Below are 22,549 nucleotides of genomic sequence, written 5' to 3'. Positions count from 1 at the left end.
TTATTCCTTCTAATAAATGTGTATTTTGGAAATAGAGAAAACTTTCTGTAATTAAAAAAAGCAAAGGAAGAAATTACTTTTCTGATATATTTAAAAAAAGGCATTATTTTGTACATTCTTCCTTCACTAGTCAAATTAGCTACAAAACCAGTCATTAGTGAAATGGATACAAAATCACTTTGAAATAACCAATGTGGCCAAATAATACAGCAAAGAAAACATTCTGTACAGACATTTGGCAATATGATTAAGGGAAAATGTGGTAAATCTGCCAAAGGCAGTCCTGCTGGTGCCAGGATCCTGCAGGTACAACTGAGTCTTTTTACACCTGCTTTTTTGGTTTGTTTTTTTTTTTTTCTCCTTTCAGTAGTCAATATGAGAAAAAGTTATTATCTGCACAGTTAATATATCTATCTTTTGCTTATCAGATTTCTTTGGAAACACCGAAAAAATAGTGCAAACCACTACAAGTGTTGATTTCTCTCCTTCTGGCCAACAAAATGTTATTCTTGGACAAGGCTTATTTGTATATGACTGAAAGAAGCAGAGTGTGAGTAGGTCACATCCTGCGCACTGGGAAGGTCTTAGCAGAGTACAGTCACTGTGGTCTCCCTTCTAAAGAGTCTGTTGCCCCCAAAGCAAATACTGAACAGGTGTAAAAGTGTTCCTGGCAATTTCCTTCACTAGTTGGGACCTGTGGCATGATTTTATGCCAAGCATGAGATCAGCAACTGTGTACTGTGTCCTCTAACGAAAGCACACCTTGAAAACAGGAGAAACGATGTGAAGGATTTGCACATGGACCACCTTCTTCTTAACTGACGTGCTGCTTACACAGAATTCACCCAAAACAAAAGTAATCTTAGAGGTGCTCCCCAAGTACTTGTTAGTGGATGGTATATTCAGGAGTGAAACAGTGGAGAACATGGGGAATGTCCTTAGCAAATTATCTAGTTGGCATCTGGAAAACACTTTTTTGTATGCTACAGTGTTCATTCTAACCAAAATGAAACTAAAGTGCAGTGAAAAATAGCAGAGATCAATTAGAAATTACCCATATTAATATAGCATGACAATAGTCTGCTTTGTGTATTTAAAGATCTGTATTTGAAGGAAGTGGCAAAGTACTCAAGGATAATAGGAGTAGAATTGAACCCATTTTTTCCCCCCCCCATCTATTAAAACAAGTCATACAAAACACATTTGCAAGTTTTGCCATTTCCCTCCATCCCACTGGGGCAAATTCCACATGCATATGATCCAAAGGTATTCATACAAGACACTCAGGAAAACAAAGATTCTCTTCACATTCATTCCTGTCTTCCTGACAAGTAAGCCCTGTGGTAAAACAAAGGGAAGGTTAATAATCAGGAAAGATTCCCTGTTTATTCCTCAGCTCAAATGTTGAAACAGACTAAGGCTTACTTCTCATCTGTAAACTCATTACAGGGTATGTCACTCATGTTAGAGCCAAATTCCCCACTGTCTCACTTAAACCTGCCTTTATCACACTGTTTATTACTGTCGTTATTGGCACCAGAAGTGCTGAACTGGAGATGGCTGCCTGTAGAAAACTATGCATGTTACATAAATTATTTCCCCTGCATTTGCCATCTTTGCTGCTGCTTTTGGTGTCTTGTTTATGTGAGATCTTTGTCATATACCGAAGAAGCCAGTGAATGGCACCATTTTGGCTTTAGGGTAGGAAGAGCCATGTACTGACCTATTGTACTTTTCATTTCTATGACAAATTCATTTTCATTTGTGTAACCAGTAGCTTATTGTGAAGCTGCCTGATAGAATCTGACTGAAGTTAAACTTTGGAAAATGATCAGATTTTTTATAAAATAATTTTTTTTCTATTAAAAATTAAAATTTGAAGAAACATCCTGACAACGTCTCTGAGCCGCAGTGCTGGTGTACAGAAGTTAAGCTGCTATAGGATCTGAACCCAAAACAATGCATCTAGACTATTGCTGATTTGGGAAATAGGGTTTTAAAAATCTCTTGAAGCAATTGATATTCAGATTCACAACTCTGGGTGATTTAACGGATACCTATAGCGGAAGGTGACCCAAAAGTTAAAATTACTGTCTGAACAGCAAATGATGCAGAGTAATCACATATAAAGTTGTTAAAAACTCCTTCAGGCTTCAGGTATGCATGCTGCTGTCTCTGTGCACTTGAGAAAACTTGTTTGCCTATATCCGGTCACCAGAATATGCAGCCCTGATAGCAAGACGTAAACCAGTCCATATCACTTCTATTAAGCCATGTCCTTTGTCCCTGTAGGAATACCCAAGGAGATTGGGACCCCTTCTGGAGAGTCTAGGTATGTGCTTCAGGACATAACACAAGGTACAGAAAGGCTTGTTTCAAATCAGATATCCAGCTTTATCATGAAAGAAGATTTAAGGATAAAAAAATACCTTTTTTTTTTTCTTCAAAAAAAAAAAAGTCACAATGGAATGAATTACAGGATGATAATAACAGAGCATTATTATTCATCTCCTACAACATAATCTCTCATTGCTTCAGCATTTCAGATAGCTTCAACTGCTCCTTTCAAGTTAAAATAGCATCTCCATTTAAAAAAATCAAATTGAATTCTCTATTGGTTGAGCTGCCTAAAAAAGCGAGTGACATCACCCTCTCATGCCTATTTTTTCTTGCGGAAAAAAATGTACAGCAGTGCAAAACCTGCATCCCTTTATTGGTGCCATCTCAAGCTAAGTTGTTCTGGTTTTGCATGCTTCTTTAATTTAAGCTGGACATCACATAGTATCTCAAGGCTTAATTTACTTTTTTTCCTCCCTTTTTGCATTTTGGATTACTAGTTCTAATCTGTAATTTAATTAGCACTTGTGTAGCATCAGACTGCTTTTCTCTGACAGCTTTCTGATGCATATTGGGAAATTATTAAACATCACATTATGGAAAATATAGTATGAGTTATCGTCTGATTAGATTAGTAATTATTGTCTTTCTTTGAGTATCATATAAAGACTAAACACAATACCATAGACAATGAAAGTAAGAATGAAGTTCTCAGTTTCAGTAACAACAGCCACTTCTCCCTCAGTCCCCTCTCCTCCCTCCTACATACTCTATTTTTGCTGCAAAGAGCTGGCTTTAAAAACTGAAAGATGAGAGAATTACAAAAAGCAAAGAAACAGCGTAAGTAACAAGCTAAATTTAAAATTGATTGATTTTTGTAACATAAAGGTGGAACTATAGAAGTGCTTCTTTTCACTCAGAGAGATTGGATTTTAAACAGTATCTGATCAATTTGGGCATAATTATACCCCAGCTGAGTCCAAGGACAAATGTTTGCAAAGTCTGAAACTTGGCTGAAGGTTGCTGAAAAAGCAGCAGAAATGAATAAAAAACGTCCCGCACTAAGTGTCAGTTATTCTGTTTGCATGACCTCCAGTGCACTGCAACACAAGGGAGCCTCAATTCTCTCGGCACTGCTACAGTACAAATGAAAATAATAGGGATAAAAGATCTTCAGGTTGCAATGTTGAAACATCTGCTTCACATTAAGTTGACTCTAAAGGAACAGGCAAATTTCATTTAGGGACTCTATGGTTGTTACAAGCCATGAACAACCCCCATATCTTGGGGTTTTCTTTAGTTTCCTGAAAAGTAAAATGAAATTATAGTTCCATCTTCCTCCCTGCTCCCCCAATTTTATATGTTTCACTGGTATTGGGGAAAGAAATAATGGTTTTGTGATTGAGATACAGTTTTCGAGGAGGAGTTCTGTTCTCATGTGGGTGATGTTCTGGCTTTCAGTTGCTAAAAGAAGAAACAACAGGAATTCTTGTCTTCTTAACAGTGTCAAAGAAAAATGAGTTTTGAATACTTGATGAAATAAATGCATATAAATCTCTGCAGAAATTTAAAGTAGCCATGATTCTGGAATCATCTTTCTCAGATTTTCCAATGGCTTCTCTCACTGCTGTGTTCCCATTCCTTCATTATACCCTTACATTGCCTGACATATACCGATGCACCTGAATTGCTGCCACTTAGCAATACACTGTGTTCCCTATGCTGCTGCTACTCCTGCAGCAGTGTTTGGGAAGCTCTCAAAGGAGTTAACTTCTTGTTCCTATTACCTGTTCACTATCATTTGTAAAGATTTGATGGTGAAGTGGTGCTGTCACTTGAGTAGTATAGCATTGCTTTCTCATTAGATTATTGATGGTTTTCTGAGGAATTGAGTCATAAACACAGCATTAAGGATGAGCTTTTATTGTTGTCACAGAAGCTGCCCTGGAGTAAAATCATCTACTTCCCAGCTGGCTTTCATCTCAACTTGCTTATAATTTTTCACCTGCTATTAAAACTTTGAGATGTATTCTTGTTTCACTCAATCATATCTTTTTTTTCTGTTGTTGCTTGTGTTTTAGCATTTTGGGCCAGGGAAGAACAACAAAACCAGTGCACTTTTATTTAACCTGGCAAAAATTAAGGGTTCAGGAAGAGCAAGTGTTTCTCTGGCCATCAAGGTGTCCCTTGTCGCTAGAGTCAGCAGTATGTTGCTTTCAAGCATGTTATTATATATTTAACATATATTATATATATGTTTGCATAGCAATAAGAACCAGATTTCAGAATATGCTCTGTGCGAATTTATAAACAATGCATTGTAATTATGGCAGACTATTTTGTGTGGAATAATGGAGCTTGATTTCACTCCATCGATGTACAGTACCACATAAAGTGAGAAGGGCAGCAGTGTGAAACTGGTGAAGATCAAAGAACAGGAGCAGATCCACTGAAGTTATTAACTCATGAAGTTATATTGCTTTTTATTCTTTTAATCCATCTCCTTACAAGCTGTGAATAATTGTTCTCATTGTAGATCTCCAGTGTTTAACCAAATACAGTGTGAAAGGTTCCCAAATTTCCCTGTGCTCATAGGAATGTTATTTCCAGGGGGACTGAAGACATTCTGCTTGTCTGTTTGGTTTGGAGATTCTTATATTTTGATCAAACTTTCATTTGCTGAATTTATTCTCCATGCTTAGGCTTATGTGTTCTTGCATCAGTAGAGTCTCTGGTGGCATAAAGATAGCATTGGATAGCAGCAGGCTTTGGCTATTTGGTAGCATTACCTGGACTTAACACCGTCTAGGTGTCACAGATCTTTTAGGACATTTTACTGAACTTCCACTTCTCAATGATTTTTATTTTTAATTTCTTCTGGAATTTTATAGTTAATGAAATCTGGACTTGCCATCCCACATGACCAAAACAAAGGTTTCATGAACTGAAAGGCAGAAAGGATACCTTGCTGCCTGCATGAGCCCACTGTGTAAAATCTGTTCATTGCTTTTCTTTAAAATTGAGTTTCTTTTATATATACACGCTGTAAGCAGTAATAATTATGTGCATTTGATGTTACTTCTACTTGTTTTTTCAAACCTATAGCACCAAACAACAGTCAACATTGTGGGTCTCATTAATTCATTCATACTTCTGTATGCGAACAGAGTAGGGGTTTTGACAGGTCAAGGACTGAAATCTGAGCTCAGCTTAAGGAGTTTTTTTCTTACTCTGCTTTTGAAATGGTTCCGATCCGAGAGATGTTCCAACGCAGTTTCAGTTAGCACTTTTCACTTGTGAAAGGCTAATTTGACTCTGACAAGAATGGGCAGTAACACAATGTCTTTACTTTCTAATGACTGCACAGTGACCTGGGAGAGTGTGTGTTATTTTAACCGTTCCTTTGCAAAGCTAAGCAAGAGCCAAGTTTAGAAGTCCAGTTTAAGTCCTCTGTGTTCAGATTTGCCTTGTACCTCCTGAAGAACTAAACTGGAAATGAAAATACAACAACTTCCAGGAAAGTCCAGGTGAAGGCATGTTTAGGGCAATGTGAAAATCTGTTACGTTGGAAGTGAGTGGTGTTTTGAGCAGCAGGAGCTTGGGTCCCTGCTTGGAGGAAGTGGTGGGCACTCTGCGAGACCCAACAGTGACTCAGCTCAGCCAAACTCTAGAAGCTTAATGCAGCAGAGACTCTAATGGCTGACTTTGCTGGTTCCAGTATGCAGAGCTCGGGGAAGTCATTGTCCACGTGCTGTCAGAAGTGCTTTTTCACATGTGTGAATCATTTACACATGTTTTGAGTGTGGTGAAGCTGACTATAAATTGTATGATAGGTACCAGTTGATGATACATAGATGATACACATGTTCTCATCTATGTTATCTACTAGATGCTTTTCTTTCTCCTCACACTTCAGGTCTTTACTGCATTCCTGTTTGCACTATGTGTCTTTCATCCACCTCTTTGGCCTCATTGCATTTCATTCTCCAACTACTCCTCTTTGTGCTTTTCATTCTGCTCTTCTAAAAGAATCTTTTTGTTGGTGCAGTGATCATCTGTCTTTCCTTCCTCTCTTAAAATCATATCGTGGGCAGCCCTGAACAGTTTAAAAGATTAGATTTTGTTCCATCAGCATGTCTGACAACCAAATAGGCTTGTGGTTTTATAATGCTTAAATTTAGTGAAGCTTCAAGTGGCATTAAAGGATAATTTGTTTTTTTGTGTTTTCCGTGTCTACTTTTCCTACTTAGACCTAGAAAAATCATTCATTCCCAGTTCTTTTGTTGGCTTAATTTAGTCAGATCCTGTGGACTGCAAAAGGGTCCTGGATCCTTGCCCTTTCTATCTTCCACTCAGTCTTCTCCTAGCTCATCTCATGGATGGACGAATACATGGGAAATAAGCAGGTGGAAACTGAGATCGGTGAGGTTCACAGCCTCCTTGAGTGGTTGTTTCAGGACTGCAGAGCTTTAGGTACTTTCTCCTTCCTAGAGCATGGATAATTAGATAGCTGCACATTTTCTGTTCATCTAAAGCTAAGTCATGGGAGCAGAACAGGAGGCTAATGTAGTCCATTAGGCAGGTCGTGGTCATGCTGCACTCAAAAAATCCTATAGCACAATACATCTCTAGTTAAATCGGAGATGGAAACAGTGAGGTGTTACCTCCCAAACCAGGGGGACATTTACAAAAGTCCACGCATGTTCCGCTGCCGCAGGGGTTTGATTTGCAGTCATTAATATCTTCCTGGCAAAATTCTCCATCAAATCCTTTTGGACATAAGCACAGGTATTCACCAAGGCCTGGAGGGAATTTAATGTTGGTAGCACATGTTCCACCACTGAAGCATCTGCAGGGCTTCACTCCAACCTGAGGAAGGGAAAAGGGAGTTGTGGTAAGATTCCTCCAAATAATCACAGCTGAGAAGTATACTGTTACCCTTTAGGAAGGGACAGATTTGTACTGCGAACATGTTATCTAGTACTATGAAAACTTATTTCTAACCAATTTCCTTTGTCTAGATAGATGGTCTCATGCTCGGTATAATTATTTACTTAACTGAAAGCTTGACTTTAAAGGGATTTCCCCTCCCCCCCTCACCATTTAGGTTGCACATTCTAACTTCTTATAAGAAAAAAATTTCCTATTTGCCATAACAGCAGTTTTTACATAGTATCTGAGTGCAGTTCCTTATTCTTCAAAGAAGAAATGAAAAATCTTTTCTCTGCTGGTCTGCCCTCCTTACTGCTTCACATTACAAGTGGCTTCCAGGCAGGAACATGATTGCAGCATTCCTTAGCTGGTCTTTCTCTTTAGGCAAGAGAAGTCCATAGTTGTATTTTATGTATGTACAAGAGTGACATTTTAACATATTCAAACCTCTGTATTATTTCACCTAGTTAAACATAGCTCTAGTTTGAAATGTTTCCATTAAAACCATATCTAGACTCCAGTTTCCCCTTCGCTGTGTGGGTTCAGCAGGTTGGTATTTTTGATGATAGTGGTTTGAATGAGTAAAAGCAGGAATTTGTATGAATAAAAATCTTCACAAAACTGTTCTAACGTTAAGAGTCTGCATCCCACTTTATTAGCTCATCCTATCACAGGATAATGTTAGGCTATACAATAAAGACAAAGCAATGCGCAAGCTCAGCCAAGAAACTGAAAGTGTGGAGTACTGACATAAGAGCAAGAAATCCTCTAAAAATTATTGAGAATGAGTTATAATCTCCCTCTTATAGCTACAGCTTGGTCTTTTTTGTTATATGCTTTTTTCTGCAAACCAAATGCAGAATGTGGATTTTAAAGCAGACTAATGAACCATTAAAAGGCTCTGCAAAAGTGTTCTTTCAAACAGTAATCAATAGCACTCTCTCTTGTTCCTTGTACATAGTTTCTGTGTTCTCAGAGATATTTATTCCATTAACTGATCCTTATTGTAGTGCTGGATAATATACACGTATGAGGAAAAAGCTGAAGTCTTAGTTTTCAAGACAGTAACAAATTATTAGCTATAATGACAATTGCACTGAGGCAGTGACATGATAGGCTTGTTTTGGTTTTCCTTTAAAGTGTTCATTTTTTTACCTTAATAGAGTATCTTCTCTGCACATTGCATTCATCTGACACAGCGAATTCAAAAGTCTGCATTTCTTCTGAATCAACTTTCCAGATAAGAAGGCCAGCAGGAGAGAGCCTGGCGTCCTGTGGCCCAGCCTCTAAGACGAATAGCACAGCTGACCCTTCAGGATCCACTGCTATTAACTGGTAAACAAAATTCTCACCAATAAATGTCAGCAGCTGCCTGGAGGGGGCCTGGAACACAGGGGGCAGGTTGTCTAAACAGCAAAAATGAAACCATGATTACATAAATTCCAGTTTCTTCCATGTAAAGATTCACAGCATGGGTCTTTGTAGGAATGCTCTCAAAAAACCAAAAAAAAGGTATAGAATGTACCTTGAGACTAACAGAGGAAGCAATTTAGATGTTAGAAGCAGCAAATGGCTTTATCAAGAAGTATTCATGCCCATACTGAACTTTTCTCCCATGCTGAATTTTGATTACTTTTCATGTGTTATCTGGTATGTGCAAGGTGATCAGACATGACTTCTGTAACCTCTCCTTAATCCCCCAATTCTTACTAAAACTTTAATTTATTGTATTTCTAATAAATATATATTCTACCACTCTATCTATCTATGTAAATATAAGTAAACTAAATTTCAATATGATGAATGACAAACTAATTGGATGGGCAACTCAAGGAGAAGGGGGAATTGTTTAACTTCTCCATTGAGTAGAGTCTCCTGCCTTTACACAAGTAGTAATTAAGCCAGAGCAGTTTGACTGAATTCAGTTGGACATTTCATCAGGAATAAAGGTCTTTCCAGTACCAGCAGAGGTCCATCAGTGATGCTGAGGTTCTCTATCCCCAGTGACAGTAGTGTAAATCTTGTCACCACTGGCATTGTTATTTCTAGTGGTGGTGTTTACATTCGGTGTTTCCTTAATGAAGATAAAAACCTAATGGTACAAGGCTCTTTTACAGTAGAAGACAAATGCTATCTGAAGATACTTATAATATGAATAGGTATGGAGGGCAAGGTAGAGAGAAGTATTACTTTTTATAATTGGTAACCAGGGAAAAGTAAGATTGGATGAGTACCCTGAGGTGACAGCAGCTCTGTACAGGGGTGGGAATTTCATCTCCATGTCTTAAGCCTCCTCCGTCTCAAGCCATCTTTCCTTAAATTGATATTTAAAGGAATCTCCTCACAATGTAATTTGGCTGTAGTTATGTTTAACTTAAAGTACATCTCTAACACTGGGGATTAGTTTTAAGTCACGCTCTAAAACTATGAACTACATAAGTGCTCTCATAAGGACTGTGTCTCTCCTTGCATTATGCTTGTGGGAAGTCATCATTAGGGCTTTTTTTTTTTTTTTTTTTGTGGTGCATATCCTTTTATCAAGCTTTGTTTTCAATAGCATGTCTCATATTATGCAATTATTTAAATGTCTCTCCACTCCTTGCTGCTGTGCTATCAGAGCTTTCTAAAATGCTTGTCCAGCAGGTTGTCCTGGCATAACTGTTGAAAGCTTCCATCTATTAATTTACCTTTTATTTCCCAAGCACTTAAACCATGGAGCCCATAAAAGTTGTACACAAAGTAATCAATGAAATATTGATGCTGGGTGTGCATTTACAAATAAACACAAAGGTGTTAACTGGATGAAGGGTAACAAGAAGTTGTAGGCACAAAATAACATAAAATCAGATGTTCTGAAAGTAGTCTGTGAGTAGGAGTGTTTCTAATTCCACAGAGATCTCCTTGCCATCCAGTGAATATATATATACACACTACCAGTTATTGCATAACTTTCAAAAAGTTTTTCACAGTTTTGAAAACAAGTCTGACAAACCCTTTATTTTTCAATTTTGAAATTATTGTAAAGTGAGCCATGATCTGTTTCAGATTTCCCAATCACTTGTAGATTTAAAAATTCCAAAACAAAGGCAGTTATTCCATCTTAAGCCATTTTCTGAATTTTAAAATCAAACTGTCTTGATATTAGCAATAAGTCTGGCAATATAACCATCTGGATCAGCTCATCTCTAGAGGTGCTACAGCTGTGGCCAACACAATGGAAGGACAGAAAGGAGGCAAGGTGTATGAGTCACATTTAATATCTCTCATTAGACTAAACTATATGCCTGGAGGAAAAAACACAGCTTTCAGATGTACTAGCTCTTCTTAATGTCTGGCTTACCATAGGCATTTTAACTACTCATCCAAATAACGTCCGATGGTATTTTTAATAGCCAACACTTGGGATGGATCTGCCTACACCTTCTCCTGATAGGGAGTTTTAAATTCCAAAAGCAGAATTTTTTAGGATATAAAAACTAGAGGAATATGTTTTTAAATAGAGAAAATTCAAAGTGGCTACCCTGGAACAGGAATTAATAGGGCTCATGAACAACCCTCTCCCTTCCTATTGTGTTCCTGCTTCCAAAATTGATTTCAGACAACTTATGGCTTCTTGTGTTGCTGGAAACTGTTTGGTCCTTTCTGGTCCTTCTCAAGGGCCTTTCTGTCACCTCTGAGAAGAGCGTGTCAGCTCACTGGTCTCAGCAGTATCTCCAGTCCATAGCTGGAGCTGTGGACTCCAGCCACTATCATACATCCCCATATCATCCCCCCTGAGCATCCCCAGCTATTCCCCAAGGATAAGAGTAATCTTCCTCTCCTTCCAGAAGGGTCCTGCTGACCTAGTCACCCTAAAGGAATATAAAACTGCACACAAACAAAGCAGACTGGTTTTGTCACTCACCTGCCTTGCTTGTGTTTACAGAACCTAAAAGTGCAAAGAAACTCTTTCTTAGAACCAACACAGGAATCTACAGAGAAGCAATAATGTAATCTTTATATTGACCAGATGCAGTTGTGCTCCTGTAAGTGGGGAGGTGCACTCGAGGATAATGCTGCTAGAAACATGGATTACCTCTAAAGCATGCGGTAAGTAATGGTTGTTGTTTACACTGGGGATATAGCCATGAAAAAGCTATGATTAAGTCCTCAGCATTCAGGAGGTGCTTCGAAAGGCAGCCTTCTCTGCTACTGGCTGCAGAATGAGCCTTTAGGTTCCGTGGCAGTGAAGGTAATGAGGGGCTGATCCTTATCACTTAGGCTCCCTGCCAAGCCAAGGTCTTTTGTGGGGCATTTCACAGGATTTGGCTCAGGGAAAGGAAACAATACTTCCAGACACCAAAAATACACACTAGTGTTTAAAAAATAGTATTTACCCCAAATTGTTCCCTTTAAGATTTGTACCTGCGGGATGATGACAGAGGTATTTAGGATCCACCACCTCTAGCTGACAGACTTAGGCACTGGTGTATGAAAATTTCATTTTCAGGCATTATGTTGGTTTTATTAATTTGAGATTTGTCAGATTTCAGCCAGAACAAGATATATGCACAGATACATAGTGTATGCACTATGTATGCATAGTACTGTCCGCTTCTGTTCAGTCTGCACTTCTGGTGCACCCAGTTATTCCCACTGCAGTCTGTCCATGCACACTATGCTGGATAGATTCACGTTACCCAAATGAAGGAACGATGTATTTCATAGACCAAGTCATAAATGCCCAGATAAGTGCTTCTAAATCTTGGAAAAGAGCTATCTTACTTTCATTAATAGACTAGGTGAACTCCGAAATGTCGGGTTCACAGAGAAGACACGTACTGGTAGGACTTGACTCTCCTTCACCATAGCAAAGTCCATCTATATTGCAAGTATTTTCCTGATGAAAAAGGAAATAAAACTGGATGAGAGGTGGAGGCAAGAAAAAAAAGAAATAAGGAAGATAAGAAATTAGCAGTTAATAATTTCTGGAGATGAGCAGAAACTCACCTGACTCTTGAAACAATAAAATAGTAGCAATTTAAATGCTAGTACTTTCTCCTGACAGAGAGAAATCATGACATAAATTTTCCCATTTCAGTTTGAGATCCTGATGGCTTTGAATGTTTTAGCTTAGGCAACATGTGATGTTGCTTGTTGTGGAGGACTGCAACAGAATGTGATTCTTTTTTATTTCCGTTTCCACACTTATGTAGTGTATGTGATCATTATTCCCAGCTGTGACTAATGATATGTTGGTTATTAAGTAGCCCTCGAAAGTGAGCTCCATAAGACTAACAAATACTGGGATTGGATAAAAGCTCTGTTTGAAATTCTGGAATCCTGTTCTGGTAACAATTATTTCTAGAAGTGCTTTGTAAAAATATGAAAAAGCAATGATATAAAATCAGAATAAAGAAGTGCATTGGAGTTTAGGCTTCCATAAGGTAGTTGTAAACAGCTAAACACATCGATGTCAAGCAGAACAGCCCAGCAAAGGTTCATGCAGTGCACTCTGTGCACAGCAGCCTTTGAAGCTGACCTTGTCCTCTCGTGCTTCGAGTGGCCACCAGTGTCAGGGAGGCCCTGTGGCTTCCACGTGGGCTGAAGACACTTGGATTGTCTGAGAAGCGAATACAGGGACATAATTAACAGATGTAATTAAACATCTATGCCATGAGAAGGTTCTGTGGCAGAATTGTGCCTTTTGCTTGTAGCCTGTGTTGGGGCACACCTGCAGGTGGGACTTTATCCAACATTGCAGATTCCTAGCAAAATATGGAGTGCTGTTGGGAACATGGGGAATGGCACCATTACAGTGGGACAGCAGGAGGGAGAAGCCACCAGGACCAAAGACGTGTTTCCTTTTCCTTCCTTTGAATACACATTCCTTTCCTGAGACTAATGTGTGTCCCGTTACTGGCCTTGTGGTTTATGTCTACTGCTTTATTAGTTTCTCAAACTTCTATTGCAAAGTATATTAGTCAATATTTTAAATGATGCCACTTTAAGAGTAATGGGTAAGGTAGAGAAACAAAAAGGACTCTCATAATTCCCCCAACATGACAGAATATGACAGATCTTCAACGTTAAAATCTGGATGTTAATTAGATTTTATTATATTGTTGTTTTCAAAGGCTTGATGTTCTGATGAAAAAGATTACTTTCTTTTCTGATGTGATAGTGTGGTACAGAATGGGGTCCATAAAAGAACGCAGAATGTGAAATGGCTTGATGTAAAATTCCCCTAATTGAAACACCTTTCCCGAAAGCAATTTAGGTATTACAAAGTAATGGTATAAGAGGGGTAATTAGCATGTGGTCTGCTGCAATTGGAAACCTAGTTCAAATAGTCCCTTCAAGCATCTTAGAATAGAAATTATTACCCTAGAGAACACCAGCATATTGAGAAAACATATATATTTCTGAGTTTCAAAAATGTAAGAATAAGGAAAACCTTTAACAAAAAAACCTACTGTAGCATTAATTGAGATGGTTCTGACACAATTATTTTAATCTGAAATTTAAATGGTTTTTCCCTCATTTGCACCTGTATTGGGCTTGCATGATAAGGTTTTGGTGGCAGGGGGCTACGGGGGTGGCTTCTGTGAGAAGCTTCTTGAAGCTTCTCCCATGTCCAACAGAGCCAATGCCAGCTTGCTCTAAGACAGGCCCACCGCTGGCCAAGGCAGAGACCATCAGTGATGGTGGTAGCACCTTTGGGATTACATCATTCAGAAAGGGAAAAAACTTGCACTCTGCAGCAAGAGAGGGTGAAAACATGTAAGAGAAGCAGCTCTGCAGACACCAACGACAATACAGGAGGGGAGGAGGTGCTCCAGATACCAGAGCAGAGATTCCCCTGCAGCCTGTGGTGCAGGCCATGGTGAGGCAGGCTGTGCCCTGCAGCCCATGGAGGTCTCTAGGCTGCAGATCTCCACCTGCAGCCTAGGGATGACCCAGTGCTGGATCAGGAGGATGCCCAAAGGAGGCTGTGACCCTGCGGGAAGCCTGTGCTGGAGCAGGCTCCTGGCAGGACCTGTGGCTCCATGGAGAGAGGAGCCCACGCTGGAGCAGGTTTGCTGCAGGACTTGTGACGCCGCAGGGGACCTATGCTGGAGCAGTCTGTTCCTGAAGGATGAAGCCCATGGAAGGGACCCACGCTGGAGCAGTCTGTTCCTGAAGGATGAAGCCCATGGAAGGGACCCATGCTGGAGCAGTCTGTTCCTGAAGGATGAAGCCCATGGAAGGGACCCATGCTGGAGCAGCCTGTTCCTGAAGTATACCTCTTGCTAAGGCAGAAGATAGGTATAGAAATGATATACCTTACAGTTACAGTGCCCTCACCAAACAGGCTGGAAGAGGTAAAATAGCAGAGACACTTCAAAAGTGAACTTAAGCTGCCTTTCAGGGGAGACGACTCAGTCTTATTTACTTCCATTAAAAACTGCAAAGTATGAATAGTCAACCAAGATCTTTCTGGAAGTGTCTGCCTGAGAAAAGTCCTTCATAAAGTGTGGTGTATCAGATATTCATACCCCACGTGATTATGAAGGAAAGAAAAATCACAGACAGGAGAATGTGGAAGAGAGAGAGGAAAGAGTTAGGCTGTGCAGCTGACCTATGAAATAGATTTTCCTCTTCTAAAGCAGTTGTTACACGCAGTACATCAAAGTGAGGGAGAGGGCTAAAAAAGAGATGAACAATCCGTATTAAACCTTTATGATCTTTAAATTACCTTTAATTTACAAAGTCCAGTTGGATGGAATTGGCAGGCCTGGCAGACCGCATCGTACAGGGTCAGCACTCTGGAATTACTGAACTGGAAGCCATCGTTAGAGATCTAAATGATACAAAATAAGTAATAATGTTCCATATGGAGACTGTCTGCTCATTTTGGAGCATATACCATCACCCCCTTGAACTGGATGCTTGCCAGCAAGATAAATTAAACCACTTGTGAGTGGCTGTACTGCAAGCTAACAAATCGTTTAATGCTCCAGACTGGAAACTGTTCATTAATAACCAAAAGATCTTTTGGCTCAGTTGGTATTCAACTTTTCTGATTGCTGTTAGGTTTTTTCTGAGTTGTTTTTTTTCTTTCAACACCCAATGGAAAATGTACTCAAGTGCTACAATCTTTCAAGGAGTTGTGAAATGAAAGTAAGATTTTTGGCTGAAATTCAGGACCATTTTGTATTAATGGCAAACGAGTAAGTAAACACCTTGCGGTAAAAAAAAAAAAAAAAAAAAAAAAGAAAAGAGGATGCCCATTCTAGATGTGATTTTAAATTAACCTTAAAAAAGTGCTAGGTTGGATAATACCAGAGAGCAACAGTCCCATTTCCATAAGATGGTACATTATAACAGTCACCTCTTGTCTCAGCTCACAGTCAGTTTCCTGGACATGCAGGTAATTTAGAAAGCCTTAATATAGCATGGTGGTTTTCATATATGAATGCTTACACAAGAAGAAAGGGTTAACTAAGTTTATATTTTAATTTTTCTACAATAAAAATGAAAGGATACGAGACCAGTATGGAAAGGGTTAGCTTTTGAGAAAGCCTCGTGACACCTTTTAAGAGGTGTGAATGTTAAAGAGTATCCCAAAACACTGCTAAAAGCCATTCTGTGAACACCGATGAACTCCAGCAAGAAAACAAAGCCCTTTCTTTCCAGTATTTTTTGGGTTTTTGGTTTCTCATAGTCAAACTAAAGCCACTGTTTAGCAGATTGAACAAGGCCTTTGTTTTGGATCTGTCAGGTACCCCCCCTGTCCTCTTGCTATAAAAACAACCCCCAAGCCCTCCTCCATCTCTGTTGTGACCCCAAAGCTGAGACATCCTCGTCCCTTTTTGAGGGACTTTTACATGGTCAAGTTTTTTTATCAGTTAATAAACTCAGTTCACAGAAAGAATGTATATTAAATTGAACAAAAATAACTGAAAGTGCAGGGAGTAAAAATTTAAATTGGTATAAAAATTCAGTAAAAATCATTGGTATAGCTTTAAGAAAGATAATGGGTTTCTTTTTTCCTAGGTGGCATATTCAGTTGCAGTATTAGATCTTTGTGTGTTATTCTGAAGGTAAAAACCCTTTTAAAAGAAGTAAAGAACTTATCCTGCAGTTTGAGAAGAGAAAAAAAAAAAAAAGCAATAGGCAACCCCCCTCAAGACCTGCTCTTCAGAAAGACAGTGCTTATTGGCAGCAAGATCTCCATTAAGAATATATTATTCCTAATGCAGTTTACATTTCTCTTCATTTCAGTCTTTCACCAAAGCATCCAATGTTGTCTCAATACTGATGCACTAATAATGGATGAAGGAATGGGTAGATAGGGAAAAATATAAAAAGCTACAAAATTGCACTAATTGTTCTGTCTGAAGTGAGCATTGTGAGTGAAATGTAACTCTGGCCAACTTGATTTTTTTTTTAATCTGTATTTTTTTCTACATTCCATTATAAACATCCATTTTGGTGTCTTTTCAGAATCACCTTTTTTTATAGCTACTTTAATTGCTTTTCCATTAATCACCTTAGTGAATGTGGAACAAATACTTCAATGAGACCTAAGCTGAGCAAACCTCTCTTCGAATTCAGTTGATCCTTAAAAGCCAAAGACATGCTTAGAGTTGTAGCTTGATTCTTGAACATACGTATCATCTGGAAAGAAAGAGCCACTTCTTCAGAAGCAGTCAGGACGATCAGGAAGTCTGACACTTCTGCCTGAAGTATTTCATTCATCACAAAACAATCTTGGCTTTTTGTATCACTCGTGATCTACATAGTTTGACTCATATGAATGTTTGTAAATGAAAAAAGTAAGATGTAAAAACTTGCTGAATTCAAATTCAGTTTCTGCCTCACTGTTTTTTTAACAAATATTTTTTCTTCTCTTGACAAATAAATACAAGAAATGATAACGACTTGAGGATAAGCCAGAGACCCTACTTCCCAAATTAGATCACTGCCTGCCAAGCTCTTTCACCTCTTTGCCCAGGCATCTCTGTGGACAGCCCAACTCATTTGCTGTCCAAATAGGAGTTTATATTTTGATATCTAAACTAATTATACCAAACACTCTGGTGCAGCCCCATGTATTTTCTTGTCTAAGTACGGCAGCATGTCATGGAAAGAATGAGCAAAATCTGAAACGTGAATATAGGAGCAGATAAAATGAAAGAGCACTGAGAAAAGCTTGTTGAGCCCTTGTTCCCCCAGTGCTGGCTGTGAAGAAGGCTTATAAGAAATTTATGTGCTGATTCCTCTGAAATTTGATTTGTGAGCAGGGAGAGATTCTGGAAATACCGAGAAGTGATATTTCCAGAAAGAATTGTTTTGATTTTTGGTTCTGAAAACTATTTAACCTACATTTTTTAAAGTATCTATTAACACAATCTAGATCAACGTTGCAGGAAATCTCATCAGGATTTTTCCAGAGCATGAATTTTTGAACATCTGTGGAATTAGTTTCAAATAATTTTTTGTCTTGAAAAGCTCTGTCATTTTGTTCTCTCTGCTGCCTTTGACACTGAGGACTGAGCTTTGCCTTCCCAATTCAGTCAGAAAAAAGATCCACAGGAGAATTAGGATTCACATGTGGACCGAGATGATTCAATTGAGCACTTGCTGCATAGCCATCAACCTGTTTTTCTGCAGGGTTTGAAGGAAAGGGAAAGCGTCTTGCAGGTGCAGAGGTTTTCCTGAACTTTAGTGCAGGGAAAGAGACATTATATAGCTGTTTTGAGGGGAAAATAGGAGAAAAAATATTTTCAGACCTCCTCAAGGCTGAAAGGCAGTACTTGAAAGCAAACTGCATTGCAGTACACCTGAGCTTTAAGGAAGCTATCCTGGTTACACTGGAGAACAGCCTTGTGCATGTGCAAAAATGTTAGCTGTCCTCCTGGGCCAGGAAACTCAAGAGTGTCTCCCTCTCAGATCCTTCCTTCCGGAAGCAGTATTTCATCTCACAGTTGGCAGAGTTCAGTATCTCTTTTGAGAAATGGAGCATGAAGCAGAGGGACTGCCCTCTGTGACAGAACCCTCTCCAGAAGGAAGGTCCAAGGTCCACCCCAGCAGCTGATGGTCAGGCTTTGCTCCCACAGAGATCTCACACTAATCTCTTAAAAGACAAATCCCTATCTATTTAAAATAAATGACTGAAAACGAGCACTGCTAAACTTCTTTGTGTTTCCCCAGGCCACATGGCAAACATGTCCCAGTCTGGCATACAGACAGCTGTGGAGTGCAGGACAGGCAGTAGCACCCCAATAAGTATTTTACATGTTTCATTTTACATGCTGCAATTTTCAAAGCACATCTGCAGTTTCCTACAATGACAATATATTTTTCTCAGCTGTAGAGCCCTTAAATAACCTGTCTTATAAAAAACAACCAAGCTACAGAAAATAACCATCCAGGCTCAAAGTGATACCAAGGGCAGTAGGCGCAGGGTCAGTAAGACACTGATTTCCTGGAAATATTTAGAAAGTAGGTATCATTTTGTGAACAAAAGGGACTAAAACTGCAGCAGATAACCTAGCAGGAGTAGGTACTGCACACACTTCTTCCTGCAGTCATTCAAGATCAAGACCAAGACATCCCTGCTCATGCTGTGCCATCCATCACTTGCTGTCCAGGAACTGGACAGTGCTCTGCTCCTGCACTGTGTACACATCAGTCTTGCTACCAGGGTGTTACCTCTGTCTTATACCTGCTGCCTAATCAGGAGTTTCATCTGGGGTTTCCAGAAATGAAATACTAATGATTAACAATTGATTAGTATGACTGCATCAATCTCAGGTGATCACCTGGAGAGGTGATTTTAATTTGCACTTCTGTATTGCCTATAAAGACAACTGTGTTTAACGCCTATTGTTTCGGTTGTTTGTGGGGTTTTTTTTCCCCCTATATGACATTAAGATGAGTATTTTTGTAGGCGTTTTCATTTCTGAAGGGAAACAAATTATTCTTTGCATTTGAATTTACCATGACAACTGATTTTTTCCTTCTAAATTATTTCTTAGAAACATAAGAAATTCCTACTTTCACTTGCCATCTTGCGAACAGCTCATTGCCAGTCACAAAGTGCACAGCCTCTGGCTCTGCAATGTTCAGGAGAGGAATTTCACAGTCAACAGCCTCAGAGCTGAGAAAATCTGCTTTTGTGGTTTCTTGTTCTCTTGATATCCATTCGCCATTGAGATGCTACAGTAAAACAGAATGAGAGTGCAGAAACTGAAGGCTCATATAAAGAAATTCAAGTTGTCAACATATGTTTGTATTTCTAATTAATAATATAAGGCATTTCCAGATCGTTTACTTAAAAGAGATGATGCTGATACTCTAGCCACAGCAAAGAGCAAGCCATGCTCATCTATGCATGCAAGCAGTCTAATGATTTAGGAAGTTCTGTGATCTGTGCTTGGGATGAGCAGCTGGGAAGAGACAGGGTAACATGATGGAGCAACTTTGTGTTTGCTCCTGGAGCTCAGCAGCCCACTTGTTGCTCCTTGAAGGTGATGTCAGCTACTTATCTAGACCAGCTGCGCAGGACATCACTGCTTGTTAAGCAGGCATAGTAGGCAAATCTCAGCTGTGCCTCATTAGCATGTTAGCACTGAATGGGAACCAGGCGGTCTTTTATGGGGTGGATTTATGAGATGAATCGAACACTTCATATCTGAGTATGCTGAAACACCAAACAGTTCAGTCCTAGCATTGCCTATGTGTAGTTGTTTATAATAAAATTATAGTGTTAGCATAAGAGGTGGGTTTAATACTCATTAAAACTTCTGATTTGATATTGAACTATGACTAAGAAAATGCAAATAAGAGCCTCTGTAACTATGTTAAGAAAACCTTATATTTAACCACAAAACTTAGCATTCAAATGTGTTTAGGAAAACAACCAAGCATACTGATTCCAGATGCACACAATGAGAAATAATATTGTGATTTCAGGCTTCACTGGACTACAGTGCAGCTGAACCAAACGAGTTAAATGAAACCCAACAGAGAAAATTAGCAAGAACACACAGCTGTGCATTTCCAAGGAACCAGTCCTGGAAAGGGCTGAGGCTCTTCACCTCCCCTAGCTTGGAGCAACCATATTTGAAGCAGGTTTTAGAGGTATTTGCACCCTGCTGTGGCAATGAGAGATGGTGGCACTTGGCACATTTCATGGTAAAAGATTTTAATATAAACATGTCAAAATTTAACTGTATCATCAATACTTTAAAAGCCCTTGGGAAGCTGCTTACAATTAATCTGGTGACCTCGCAGTGCAGGTTGGGTGACTCTTTGAAGCCGAGGCTGAACACCTGAATTCTGGTGCAGTCAGAGGCACGCACGATGCAGAGGCGCCCGTTCTCTAAGCCTGTGATTGCCAAAGCTTGCTCTGAAAGGGTGAAATAGATATAAAGCTTTAGAGAGTAACACTTACATGCTGTACTGTTCCAGTTTATCAGAGATTTTGTTATTGTTGTACCTTGTTATTTTGATTTAATTCTTTTTCTTGGGGTCTTCCTTGCCTCCCTGTGAATTTCTCTTGAAAAGAGCAGGAGCAGTTGTCAAAATGGGAAGCAGCAAATTTCCACAGAATAATTGCCCTGTGCACCAAGCACTGCAAGATATATCAGTGAGCATTATGCGGCTCATGGAATCAATTAACTGAAGCTGAAGCTTCATGTTGAAAGGTCTCCAGTGGTAACGCTTCTGCTGACCCAGGTAACTGGATGGGAGCACAGCTGGGGGGACAGGGTGTTGTGCCGTAGCATAGAGAAGCATGACAATGAGAAGTGGAAGTATCTAACATGACCATGCCACCAGATTCGTCATAATGTCAAACAGCTTTTTTTCTAAAGCTATGGATGTAGTAAAAATAATGATCCTCAAAGGGATGCTTGCTTGCAAAGGTTAAGTCATTAGTGGGTTGCACTCAGCTCTGCACAGTGTCAGCACAAATGTCATGCACCAGCTAAGTTTCACTTAAATCCTATTTTGAAGTCTTAAATAGTTTAAGTGATGTACAGCCAGTGCTGCCCCCTGTACAAAGTTGAATTTCACCCATTACTGTTTTTAAAATGTTTTATGATTCTTAGGTAAAGTTTCATTTGTGTTCTTTTGTAGTTTAGGTATTCAACATCTAAAATTGCTCATTGTTTTAATATTGGGGTTATTTTTATAAAGTAAAAATGCAAGTTCATTTCATCACAGAATTCACATCTTTAGAAAAAGTATAATTGGGCAGATACTTTTGTCAGCACATGGATAGCACAACAATCCGATCTTTAATATCCTACCTCAATAGCAGCAGTCAGTCAGGATCATGGTTTTATCTTTTTATTGATAATATTTGTAGTTCCGATGAGAAGCCACTATGATGACAAGTAACACAAAGCAGAAAATTTGCTGCTTGTTTCCTGAATAACACTTAATAGCAGGGGCATGACCAGGAGCCCTTGGAGGCACGTCATGCACCAGCACAGTTAGTGCAAGCTGTTTTCTCTGTTATATGGTGGGGAGAGGCTGCTTAGCTTTTTGTCTTCAGTGCCGCATCACCACTGCTCTGATGAAGCAATACTGCTCATCAGTTTTCTCTGAGTTGTAGCTAATCTAAAACAGAGGCTCTCTGTTGCCTAAAATTTTATTAGTACATTGGTTCAGCTTTGATTCAAGGGGCAAAATGCTCTGAGCAGAGTAGATAACTTTCACAGTACTTTGCTGTTCCTTTAGGGCTCTGCCATTTGAGCTGTAACTAGGATGAATGCAGTTTACACATTGTAATCCCACCAGATTGCAGCCCATAACTACACAGCTGCATGACTCACAGTTTTCCAGAGAGAGGAAGGAAAGCAACACAAATGTGAAAAATAGTGAAAAGGCTTTTTTTATACTTCTGAAATGCTTTAAGCTTTTATTTCTTTTATTTTTTTTCATTTATTTTTTCTTGCAGCAGTATTAGCATCTCACTGTTGGATGGTTTGCAGTATGTACAAGAAGAGAAATGGTTTGCAGCTTACCAGCATTCATCAGTTATTTGTGGATTCCTGTAATGTACAAAACTATTAGTCAGATGTAGTGAATAGTTTTGATAAATTGCCTTCTTCTGTGGTTAGTGCATAAAAATAATAATAAAAAAAAGCTTCATTACGTTTTTCATTGGATTTTAATAGTTAGCCCCACTAGTCCTGAGGTAGCTCAGATTGCATTAACATTTTCATTATCATCGCAGATTTTCAGGCTTCTGTGGATGAAGTAAAATCTCATAGCATGGGAAGGAGTGAGGCACAGAAGCGTG

At 39.1% G+C, this 22,549-nt stretch overlaps 1 pseudogene; it reads right to left on the bottom strand.

Annotated features, from left to right (window-relative positions):
• Positions 1-22,549, bottom strand: part of LOC115608270 — a 194,036-nt pseudogene that overhangs the window by 64,547 nt on the left and 106,940 nt on the right.

Source organism: Strigops habroptila, chromosome 5, assembly GCF_004027225.2.
Source record: "Strigops habroptila isolate Jane chromosome 5, bStrHab1.2.pri, whole genome shotgun sequence".
Taxonomy (NCBI): Eukaryota; Metazoa; Chordata; class Aves; order Psittaciformes; family Psittacidae; genus Strigops; species Strigops habroptila.
This window is presented reverse-complemented; position numbering and strand designations above follow the sequence as displayed.